An 11,014-nucleotide genomic window follows, 5' to 3' on the forward strand; every position below is an offset into this window, starting at 1 on the left:
TCCCTTAACCTACGATTTATGTTTGAGAATGCCCGTAATATTTACGTTTGGTCCGATCATCGTACTACGGGCTATGCCCGTAATATTTACGTTTGGTTCGATCATCGTACTACGGGCTATGCCCGTAGTTGTAGGTTAAGGGGTTAATATTGTCACGATTAATTCATTGCTAAAGATCAAGTATACTCGTGTAGATATTTGCCATTTGCAAATATTCATACGGAATATTAACATGCATATTTATAAATAACGCGAATATATTCTCAAGTGTATATGTTTAACTTAATTATTAAAAAACTAATTATTATCATCGCGCTGTGCAAGAAGACCTATCCTAAACTAATAAATTTGAAAAAAAGAGCGTTACTACTCACGGGTATAAAAGATACCCGCGTTCACTATGCTCGCAAAGAATTCTACGTAATACAACCAGTCACCCGTGCCGATTCGGGTCTTTTATCCTATCCTATTTTTATAATTGAGTGACCAGAAGAACAGAAATGCATGCGACTCACCGTTCGAAGCAGACAAACAGAGAACGTTACCGTGGATGCTGTGCTATCCCAGCGAATTTCATCCGGGAGACTAACATCAGACAGGAACCGTCGAAAGGCTAATAGTAGAAATGCAAACTGCGAAAAATCTGTTACGAAACAAAACAGGATGAGTGATCGCTGACTATTTGAAAAGTTGGAGATAATGAAAAATGAAGGTTTATTAACTTTAGTAACTTTAGCAATAATAAAGATTGAAATTCTAATAAAATTTGATAAGTATAAAAACTGAGACACTAATATGAATGTGTAAAATCTAAAATAATCTGTAGTATGTTAGTCATTTGTTTTATAATTCGGTATTAAGACTTTAACTCTTATTTTATTTTAACGAAAAAATAACCTCAGAAAATGCTATCCTCCTAAATTTTCAGTCAAATTTCTTCATTGATAGTGATCAAAGAAAAATATACAGAATAGACATAACTGAAAGTAAGTATGTAAAAATACTTACATACTTGGCTTTTGTGCCACTGTTAGAACACTCCTGAAGAAGATGACGAAGTTGAAGTAGTGATATGTCTATAACAAAACATAAGATATTAAAATCGGTAACACATAATAACAAACGTGAAACTTTAGCAACAATAAAGACTAAACTCTAATAAATATGTAAATTGGAACTCTAATATAAAAGTTTGAGAACAACATATTCAGTGATTTTTGATGCGTATCAGCCAGTTTTATTGTACTTTAATGTTAAGATTTTAAGACTTTATTTCAATTAAAGAGGGCATTTACAGTTTTCTAAATTATCAATCATTTTTATTGTATAATAAATTTATTGTATAAAGGAACAAACTGAAATACAATATGTAAAACTACTTACATTCTTGAGCTCCTGCAGAAGCTTTGTCCTCTTGAGAGATGCACTGACTCTAATACCGAAAAAGAATATTCAAAAGAATATGAAATAGGATCACATTACCGTGAGCATTAAAATTATAATCGGCGAACAAGAACTCTAACGTCGCGTACAAAATTATGTGATAAAATTTTATTATTTTCGCGTGTGATTATTTAATTGGATTAAATTATTAGAGTAATAAAAGACCGACGCCGCCAATACGTTACAATATGTTGCAAACCTGACGCAACACGATCCATGTTATCGGTACGAAATAAGACGACTAAATGACTCCTTGTACGTCAGTTTCGCCGAGTAACTTACAAAGTGTGATGGAGGGGGAAAGGGGGGGGGGAATGAGCCGATGGCACAAGCAGCTTCGCAGTTAACGATCTAGACAAAGAAATGTATACATCAACAAAAACATTCCTATTCTACGAAGCACTTTCTTTCGAATTACGCAGCAGGAATCTTTCGAATTGCGCAGCACAATTCTTTCTCTACGTCGATATTTACAAATATCGTACAATAATTCGTAGCCCTACTGGCAACATCACAGACACATTTGTCTAACTTATTACTTTAGTTACCTTACTTTATAATCTTAATTTCGTTAAACAAAGCAAGATTGAAACAACAGCATGAAGAAAGTGAAAAATTACTTAAAATTACTGTTTCGCAATGACCCAGTATGCAGATGAAGTCTTAAGCGCCTTTTGAGTGCGTATTCGCTTTTAATACTAATATAAAAATAATAAAAGAGAAACGATATTTATTTTTAAGTCCAAAATGTAGTAAGAGAATAATTTTTTCACGGTTGAAAGTTTGAAGTTCATTGATATTTTCTCTATATCATTTTTATTATCACGACGTAGTACCTGAAGTTTTGACCGATCTAATGATTTTTATTCTTAGAAATATCCTGAATGAACGGGGAATTAAGAAATGTGTAATGAAGGATATAAATAATGGAAATTAATTATGGTGGAGGAATCAACGAAGAAAAGTTATTTTGCTAATTATTATACGAATGAATATTCAAAATGTCGCTCAACGACTACTAAACTATTTAATTAACACTAACCTCACCACCCCTAGTCAAATGACTGGTTTAAATATCTAATTTAAAATTGTACATTTATCGTTTTATCTTTTGTTCATTTAGCTTTACGTGAATTTTTATATTCTCCGATTAATTGATTTCTCAACTTTTAAAACCAGTTATTTGACCGGGCCTGGTGAGATTAGTGTCAAAAGCCAGCCTGAAATTTTCTTTAATTTCTGATCTTCGGTTGATTTTCAGTATTTTGCCTTCACTTTTCACCAAAAATTAGATGTGACAAACGAAATGCAATGTAAGACCTGCTAACGTTTAGGTCATGTTGCTTCTAATTGCAACGGACTGTCGCAGCGTTAAATTCAAAGATGAATTACGATCCAGATGCAAGTATTTATCCAGATTTCTGTATCGAAGAAAGTAAGGATAACACAAATCAACCTTGTTGCGTTTCGTGTAAAAATTCTGATCATCCTGTTCATATCAAGATTACTCTCAACGCTTATTGTTAGTGCTAAAAAAGCGATGACAAAAGAGAATTTGGAATATTAACGAAGAGCGAAACAAATAAACAACAACAAGTAACAAGAAACAAGTAACTCAAAAATTACTTGCAGTAAAATTCCATCGAATAGTAAACTAGATAATTGTCCTAACCTCTGTATTCCCTTATTTCATCGCGATATATCTGATGGCTAAATATGAAAAGAGATTCCGCGAGTCGAAACGCGCCATAACTGACGCGACGATATTAGCGTATATAGCGATATTAGCGGTAGCGTTCGACTTTGCTGTCGTATTTCACCTTGTCATTATGAACAAACAGCACACTGAGGAACGTGTAATGAAAGATATTCACGCGTTGCGGGAAATGCATAAGCGATAATGAGCTTTGTAGAAATAATCAATTAATTAATATTCACTAAATACTAACACGCACGTGCACTTTCTGGGAACGCTTCACTATCCGCCGTAGATATTGCAGGTTCGGGCGGCCATGCGAGCAAGATTCGTTTCTTTAATTATAGCGGAGTTATTATAACACTCGCGATGACGTTATTTTGTGAAGCGGTAATACGCGTAATAAATTTACTATTAAGACGCGCACGTGTGTAGAACTGACACCATTTACGTGATGGGTAACGTTAGGACGCATGCGCTAGCGGGTCGCGACGAACATATGTGGTGGTTCGCCTCGTCGATGCGGCATCGTTTAAGAGTATGTACGGTCGGCTCGGTGTAAGTTCCTATTATGAAGGAATAAAGTCGGGTCGACATGATCTCCAGGGCTGAGCTGAAAGGGTTCATACAAGCCTTGGCGGGTGCAGCGCAGATGTTAAATGTTTCAGTCAAAAAATTTCAGTTGGATAAAGATAAGGATGAGGGGATTAGGGAGATAGGAAATTTGATTAAAGGCATCCTGTCTTCCTTGGAACAATGTGGAGAGCAGAAGGCTAGAAGGAGAAAGAGAAGAAGAGAGCCTATTGAGATAGAAAGAAGGGTAGAGAGGACAGAAAGAATGAAAGAAGCGATGATGACTAAAGGCGGATAGCCTAAAAGGAAAGTGGTATCGCCGGCTGAAACAATGAGAGTAGTGGAACTTAAGAGGCCCCGAAGAGGAGAGGCCACATACGCCGAGGCGTGTGGGAGGAAAATCAGGAAGGTAAGGAGTGAACAGGATTATAGTGAGGATTTTGAAGGTTGGATGAGGATAGAAAGAAGGAAAAGGGAGAGGAGGGCTCCCTTAGATCAAGCTATCCCTATGGTGCGTCCGGGTAACAACCGGCAGGTTGTTATCGAAGAGAGAGGCGTACCAAGGAATAGGAGATGGAAGGAAGCCATTCTAGATAAAGTTGAAGAAGGCTGTGAATGGCTTCAAGTTTATAGGAAAATAATGGCAGCTAGGAGCACCTTGGAAGGACCTATGGGGGTGCGTAAAACGAGAGCCGGCCATATATTCATTGAATTCGACAGGTCGGTGGCGGTGAACGAGGTGGCGGTCAAGTTAAGAGCCGCTCTGAGTGACAATACGGAGGTGGCTGCTCTCGCCAACAGAGCAACCTTACAGACCAGGAATATCGATCCCTTTACCAGCAAGGAGAAGGTCGACGCTTCCGATTACGCCATAGGAGCGGTACTTCAACAGCGCGTCAACGATACTTGGCAGCCCCTAGGTTTCATGACGAAATCGCTATCCCCCGCGCAACGAAAGTAGAACGCATACGATCGAGAATTACTCGCGATGTACACCGCGGTGAAACGATTCAGGCACGCTGTCGAAGGGAGAGATTTCGCGATTTATACTGATCACAAACCCCTACGCGTACGTATACGCGTATATAAACGTATACGCGTTTGATCAAAATCCCGACAAGTGTTCGCCGAGACAGTTTGGACACTTAGACTACGTAGGACAATTTACGACCGATATCCGACACATTAAAGGGGTAGACAATAACGTAGCCGATACTCTACCACGAATAGAAGCGATCGGGAAATCCGTCCATCATCAAACGTTAGCCGCAGCGCAAGAAGACGATACCGAGCTACGCGAAATCACTGAGTACGGCTCTGGCGCGCTGCAATTGACAAAAATACGATTTCCCGATCAGGATGTCGGAATTTATTGCGATCTCACGAACGAAACCTCGCGACCGTACGTACCGGAACCGTTAAGTCGCGCCGTATTTCAGTCGTTACATAGACTTTCCCATCCGGGAATACGCGCTACGCAAAAATTGGTGACAACACGTTTCGTCTGGCCGTCCATTAATAAAGATTGTCGAACTTGGACGCGACAGTGTATACCATGTCAACGTTGCAAAGTCACCAGGCACGTATCCTAGCATGTCGGAACGTTCAAAACGTTAGAAGGCCGGTTCCAACACATACACTAGACATTATCGTCATGCCATATTCACAAGGTTATCGATATTGTCCAAAGTGTATCGATCGTTTCTCGCGTTGGCCCGAAGCCACTCCCATCGTCGATATGGAAGCGCCAACCGTTGCTTCGGCTCTCCTTTCCACTTGGATAGCTCGGATGGTAGAGCGCCTACACAGACAATTGAAGGCGGCGATAAAGTGTCTCGACACGAGCAACTGGATCGACATTTTACCCATTATATTATTAAGCATTCGAACCGCGATAAAAGAGGACTTAAACACAACGGCAGCCGAAATGATTTACGGCACCGGCATACGATTGCCGGCGAAATTTTTCATAGCAACCGAGCAGCAGGCCAACTCGGAGTACGCGAACCGGCTTAAAGAAGGGATGGGGAAGGTCAGGCCGCATCCGGTCACGCATCATGGCGAAAAGAAAATTTTCGTTTTCTTAGAATTAGAAACCGTATGTTTTCTTATGTCATGACGCGATAGGGGGCCCTTTCCAGCCGCCGTATGACGGAACGTTTGAAGTCATAAAAAGAGGCGAAAAAATTACACCGCCGAAATTAATAATCGCGACGTAACGGTTTCCACAGACCGTCTAAAACCGGCGTTTGTAGTATAAGGAAAAATCGCCGTATCTCTTGACATACTAATTCCGGTAGATCAGGCGAACGCGAACGACGAAAACAGCGCAAGCAGCGATCGAATCGCGGAAGAAAACTCCAGGAATAGGTATGTTGCGCGGTCCGGACGTAGGGTCCGCTTTACCGATCAGTTCCCGGCAGGTTTCGGTTAGACGTCGTAAATTGTCGGATCGAGTGTATCGATAATTAAAAAAAAGAAGAAAATAACGATGACAAATAGAAACTCTGTAAATATTTCAAAAGTTTAACTTAATAAAAACGTTATCACTGGTAGGGGGTGATGTAGCGGCACATGAGTCAGAACACAATTTAAATGATGTTGTTGTTTTGCCTCGGAGTATCAAGACCGTTAGGTTCCAAGTAATGTAAGAACAAATAATATCCGGGCAAAACAATGTCGCCGCTTCGTGCAACCGTCAAACGTAGAAGAATTCGATTTTCCGGTTCTCTCCCGATCAGCATAAATAAACGGACGCAACCGAAAAGAATTTAATTATCTAGAGTTATCAACCAGTTATCTATCGAATATTTATTAGCGATCTTACTTTGCGACTTATACACTGTACGGGCGTCTTAGCGATTATGGTTTGCATACATATTTATTCAATTATTTTAAATATATTCGACAATTTCAACAACGAGCAATCTCGTCTAATACATTTCACGATCAAACATTGTCTACAAAAGTCATCTACAACAATATTTCTGAAGTGCGATCGACAATACACATAAAAGAAATGCCAAAAGCAAGAAGGAATCGTAGAGGTAGAGGCTATACCAGCAGGAAACGTGCAAAACGTTGACTAAACGTTTCCCGAAATTAGAAGAGAAGAAGAAAAAATTAGAAAAAATTAGGAATACCTTAAAATTAGGAAACCACAGAACAAACAGAAATTAGTTTTATCCATCGAACTCACCTATACCCGAACGCGATCTAGGGCTGCATTGCCAATAGTTTAGGAAAGCGATAATTATTCTCGTTTTATAAACTACATAGAGAGTTAAGACCAGAATTTTGATAATAAATATATAAGTAAATAAAATCGAATAAATTACCAGTTACGAGACATTGAAATTATTTATTTATTCCTAGAAAACTTTAATCCTTCCCGCGCAAGTACTCTCCTACCCACAGCAGCTAAGCTGAAACGTGGAGTTTATTTACCAGTCGTATTAATACAATAGTTAATGCTACTCCTACAGTCATATCAACGAATTAGAATATCAAGAATATGACAGTTTGAAAATTAAAAATAGCGTTGCACTTTAGAAAGGCGCGACAAGTTTTCAATCTATTCCATTCAGTCGTTAGCCTTGGTTCGAAAATAACGAACGAGAGTCGAACTAATTGAAATAGTTTAACGACTATTTCTTGTGGCAGCAACTACAGTTTTGATTCAAGCGTCAATTTGAGGAAGCTAGGGCCCGAAATCGAGAATAATAAGTAACGGTTACGAATACCGAAGATCAAAACCGGATCGTAACAGTAAATAATGATTAGGAAAGATAACGAATAAATGGAACTTGTTAATAATAATTGTAAATTCGACCAATCGCGGGGAGACGTACTCGCGAGGAGAGTCGTCAACGGGGGTCGTAAATCCCCGTTACGATTATAACAATCGACACCACGAATTGATCGATCCCCTGATTTCCTTTGAGATAATAAGGGGTGATTGATTTGGTATAACACTGGGATTCACAGTATTATAAAGTATATATTTCCAAGCACTTAGTTACAAAAGGATTTGCGTGAAGTATGCGACTCTCGCGCTATGTGTAGATTGCCGCGTTAGGCGTTAGTTGGTAGACTGTCTCGTTAGGCGTTAGCTGGTAGACCGTCGCGTTAGGCGTTAGTTGGTAGACCGTCGCGTTAGGCGTTAGTTGGTAGACTGTTTGTCGCTCTTTTGTTTAATACGGAAGAAAGTTCGGTGTGGGTGTGCCCCTGTGCCTAAAGAACGCGGATTCGTTGGTCCCACTTTCGTTAGGAAAAGTGAGGGTAACGAACCGCGGTGTCGATTGGTCATGCTGCACTACTGCTCGAAGGGATGAGTAGGGAGTCTTCTACCATCGGGGTGCGTAAATGACTGTGTGTATGAGAAAACCTAGCCTGTTTTATTACAGGGCTATTCGGGTTTTCCTAATGGGTGCATACCCGCTTTCTCCGTGTTTTAAAGGCGACTAATAAACCCAAGGACACCTATAAAACCGACTGTGTTTCGAGCATATTTTTAGGTTTTAGCAATTCTTCAAGACAATCGGATTGAAGACATATGGCGAAACAATGCAGGGAAGTGAAAGTTATGGTGGGTCCTTAGGTTTATTGAGGGTCGAAGTGCCGTTACGCAGGTCGGTTGTTGTCCGGTCGCGCGGGCTGGCGTGCAGATGTTTTAGGCGTCGTAACAATAATAATAATAACAAGAATAAGTTTCCTTAAATATCATAAAATGCATTTACCTTAAATTTCTGGCAACGAAAATTCTTGAATTTGATACAAAATGATAGCCAATAAAATGAATGAAACAAAAGCATTGAAAAACAACTAATATTAACAGGAATGGGAATAAGGGAAGGATTGCATATACAAGGATGCGTAAGAGTGCACTTAGAAAAATCAAAATAATTGAAAATATAATTAGAACGCGGGAAGAAGATATCGCCCGAAAATTGTATATTATTTATGTAGTATCGGGAAGAAGGGCCCAAGAAACGTCGAGCTAACTACAGACAATGTCGCGAGAGCCGAGGCGCTGTCGGCTCCATCGATGTATTACCGGGTCCTTCAGGTAAATAGGTAAATAGTCGAAAGGACCTACGTGACCCTGGCTACGAGCGTCTGTAGAACACGTGTGCGGTGGGCCCAGCAATAGACAATAGAATGCGGCAACGGGCAGAGCGTTAGTCGAAAAGCAGCGTGCGAGTCGAAAAGCAGCGTGCGAGTCGAAAAGCAGCGTGCGAGTCGAAAAGCAGAGGTTGCGAGTGGCGTTGCCGAGAGAGTGTGGATTGCGCTGTTTTCTGTGCGTTTGGCGTGAATAGTTCAGGTTGAACAACAATCGTCTTTTTCTGTCTGATTAACATCTCTATTGTCCACTCTTTGTAAACACATTATATCACGATATTACATTTATTTAGTAAAAATTTTATTTATTTCTATTACATATGTCTATGGAAGATTCAGAGGCCAATTAGCGTAAATCCTACTTTCTCTGAAAAGGACTTACGTAGCTCCAAAAATAATTTATTCTTAAAAATTTTAATTAATAAATCAATTAACTCGCTACTTTCATGCATATATAGTAGATTACGGTATTAACCACGAAATTACTAAGCACAATTATTCCGAGCATAAGCACAAACAATGAGAATCATTTCGAAGTCGTGACAAGTCTAAGGATTATCGTTTGTTATGTAAAAAATAATTGCACACTGCTTAACTGAATTAAGCAAAAAAAGATGAAAATACACGTATTTCCAGGAAATTGCCCTTTTTCTGCTAGTGAATTCCAATATTTATCTAATGAGCAAAATTTATTCGATTGCGATAATGGCGAACGAGACGAAAATTTAAAAAAGAAAACTGTCACAAGAAAACTCTGCTGGATGATTTTCCATTTTATAAGATTAACGGTTCATCGATCAATGTTTTCCAAAACTCATTGTACAGGAGTACTTTTATGTTTTTTCTTTGTTATAATCATTTTTAAACTTCATGATTCATGGCATACTTAAACTTTGGAGTTGAAAGCTATATTTTACAAAAGGATTAAATAGAGAATTACTTCCTTTACAGATTTACAAAAAATTTTGTACGATGATCCGGACTATGCCAATATTTCCGTTTGGCACTGTATTAGCATAAGCGAACAGCCTAACTTCCAGTCGGCTTGACAAAAATCGAACGACTAGCGCAAACAACTAGCGATCGCTTATTTTTCATAGCTCGGAATATAGTTATGAACATTAAGACGAAATTGTTACCGGAGAAAATACAAAAGTTATGTAGTTCAATACGACAAGATTTCTACAGGTTTTCTACATGTTATGTATATAGAAACGAAAAATGTAATAAAAATGAAAAGCCACCTAAAATAAGAAGGTTAAATATATTTGTGTTCACTTACCTTTATATGAAGAATAGTTTCCTGTCCGGTTACTGCATTACCCTATCTATTATTGAACAAATTTTTAGGTTACAATTATTTACACAAAGCTACTACGCGTGCGAATGTCTTTTTATTTTATAAACCTTTATGTATAAAAACTCTATCCACGTTAAATCAATCTCTTTTTATAGAAACTTAATATAGAAAGTTAATTTTCTAGATAGAAAAATTAAAACTTTCGGTAAATTCATGTACAACGCGCACTCTACTGCGTACCGGATACGAATGACGAGTGAACGTTATCGAATTCTACGGCGACCGCTTAGATAGTGACGAGGACGGATTAATATTGCTCAGTAATTGGTTAAGCTTTGAGCCTATGGGCGATATCTGTACGCGATTACTGCGCAAGGACCATTTCATGACATGCTCCACCTCTCCCCCTCCTTCGCCCGCCGCTCACTCAGCCCCACAAGAAGTAAAAATAGGCCACCGATCTGTCCTGTTTTGCGACCAAATTTTCAGGACGGAAAAAGAAAGAAAAGACAATATCGTGTAAAAGTACGGTTTTTAAACGGCTTAAATTAAATTACAAACTGTAATGTTAAAAATGTAAACCCAACACAAAATATGGTATGGCTACGTCGTACCGTCGCGTAACGGCACTTTTACCAGAACCACTTTCAAACAGTTCTGCCCGAGCAGCCGAGCTAAACGGGCGTGTGCAACAGTGCTCCGGAGAAAGTGCGGCAAGTGGGGAAGAGAAAACTACGAACGGCTACGCCTATAGCCAAACGGCGGAAACCCGTGTCCTATATCAAGAAGCCTTAAAATAGCAGCCTGGAACTCTAACGGCCTACAACAAAGGGCCCTAGAAACTAAAACATTCCTGTCCAGCAGTAACACCGATATACTAC

At 39.2% G+C, this 11,014-nt stretch overlaps 1 long non-coding RNA gene across 1 annotated transcript; it reads right to left on the reverse strand.

Moving 5' to 3' along the window:
* Positions 1 to 482: 482 nt before the first annotated feature.
* On the reverse strand, positions 483 to 1,485 carry LOC126877101 (uncharacterized). Its single transcript, XR_007694745.1, has 3 exons — positions 1,384 to 1,485; positions 1,009 to 1,076; positions 483 to 643 (listed from the first exon to the last, which is right to left on the reverse strand). It is a non-coding gene; the product is annotated as an uncharacterized LOC126877101 (long non-coding RNA).
* Positions 1,486 to 11,014: the final 9,529 nt, after the last annotated feature.

This window comes from Bombus huntii, unplaced genomic scaffold (genome assembly GCF_024542735.1).
Source record: "Bombus huntii isolate Logan2020A unplaced genomic scaffold, iyBomHunt1.1 ctg00000120.1, whole genome shotgun sequence".
Lineage (NCBI taxonomy): Eukaryota > Metazoa > Arthropoda > Insecta > Hymenoptera > Apidae > Bombus > Bombus huntii.